This window comes from Triturus cristatus, chromosome 9 (assembly GCF_964204655.1).
Source record: "Triturus cristatus chromosome 9, aTriCri1.1, whole genome shotgun sequence".
NCBI lineage: Eukaryota > Metazoa > Chordata > Amphibia > Caudata > Salamandridae > Triturus > Triturus cristatus.
In genome coordinates this window covers 502,782,691-502,784,424 of record NC_140592.1, presented here as the reverse complement: position 1 = coordinate 502,784,424, position 1,734 = coordinate 502,782,691, and the positions used below count along the sequence as shown (strand labels likewise).

The 1,734-nt window shown below is 42.2% G+C and overlaps 1 pseudogene; it reads left to right on the top strand.

Moving 5' to 3' along the window:
• Window positions 1-272: 272 nt before the first annotated feature.
• Window positions 273-926, top strand: LOC146798206 (uncharacterized; annotated as a pseudogene).
• The last annotated feature ends 808 nt before the right edge of the window (window positions 927-1,734 follow it).

Below are 1,734 nucleotides of genomic sequence, written 5' to 3'. Positions count from 1 at the left end.
TGCTACACCTCGGCCCAACGATTGTCAGGAAAGGCCATATTTCTGAGTAAATGGATGAATATAAGTTCATGGTCATTGGCACCATAGCGCTACATTTGGGTGCAGGGCCCCTTCCTCTATGGAAGGGGAACCAGACTGATAATAGCACACAACGAAGGTGACAGGCAGTGTGGGATGAGAATATATCTCCACTAACTTAGGTTGAAATGCCTACAACTCTTCGAGCAGGTTGAAAACCTATCATTTTCTCTTTGTGTTTTATGGGAAAATCAATGGTCCCGGTGGGAAAGAACATTAAAATGTCACAAGATATAACACAGACATGCAATGGGGCACCTACAGCCTAATGGATTTCTACTGGAATTGTGGTGACTGGTTTTATACGTAACTTCCTTCAAGATGGCAAGGACTCTGTTTTTTGATCAATGAGCACGCTCCTTCCTTGGTGATTCCAGGAGTCGATATCTCCGAACTGCATGACCATCCCATAAGCCGTCCAACAACTTGCTGCACCATCATTGGAGAAAGAGAGTTGCAGAGTATTAAGGTACTATAGCCTGGGAAGATGTCCCTCAAGAGCACAAGCTGTGTAATGATGCACAAATCTTCTTCGGAAGCATCTTTCCGTTCATCCAAGTTAAAACAACTGTCCATTGGCTCCAGATAACCCGCTGGGAGCTAATGAAGTCCATCAATGCCACTGAAGACGGCTACAATGCAATCAACGAGGATTTGCAAGAGATGAGAGTAATGATTATGCGGCATAGATATGTGCTGGACTTACTGACAGCTATGGAAGGAGGAGTATGTGCCAACAAGATTCAAATGGCCTGTTGCACCTATATCCCAGCCAAAGACACCAACAATGGGACACTCACCGAGGCCATACATGCTCTGCTAACCTTGCAAAAGAAGATGGTAGCTGATGGAGGTGCCGCCAACGAATGGTTATCAGGGTAGTTTACTTGCTTACCATCCTGCAAGTCTGGACTATTTAAGGCCTTTTTGTCTGTTCTTGTGATATTGTTATTGATGTTCTGTGTCATCCAGATAGTGACACAATGTTGTAAGTGGGTTAGTTAGGAGGGTAGTTCATTAATAGGTTGGTCAATAAAATGTAGGACGTTGAGAAGAATGTATACACATTGATAACTCCAAACAAAAGGGAAGGTGAGGAAATAGTTAAAAAATCAAGTAAAGGGGGTATGTTATCATACATGTAGAACACTATGAACGCCAGCTCATGTCAATGCAAGCATTAGCAGATGGTCTTGTACAGATGTACATATTAAAGGAGACATACAGGCCTAAGCTTGTAGAATAGAAAACACAAATAGAGTCAGGACCCCGGGGGAAGTAGACATGAGTTTCAGTAGAATAGAGAAATATCTTTAGACACAGCAGAAAAGGAAAGTTACAGGCCCATATTGCGAGAACACGTCTCTGAGAAAATATGTCAAGTAGCACAAAGGTACAATTGGGAGATTGGACTTAGCAGTAAGCATGTATGGAGTAGAGCATTGCTAGATTTCAAAGAGACAAGCCAAGGACAAGCAGTAGTACAAATGGTGGTATAGAAGCATAACGTTGTACTTAAGTAAATGTCTGAATAACTATGCAAATGTATTACGTATTTGTAATCATAAACGTAGAAAAGAAACTGGCTGCCACATTGTAAGTTGAAGCTCAGATTCCAGGTGCAAGGAGTTGAGACTGACCTTCTGCATGCTTTAT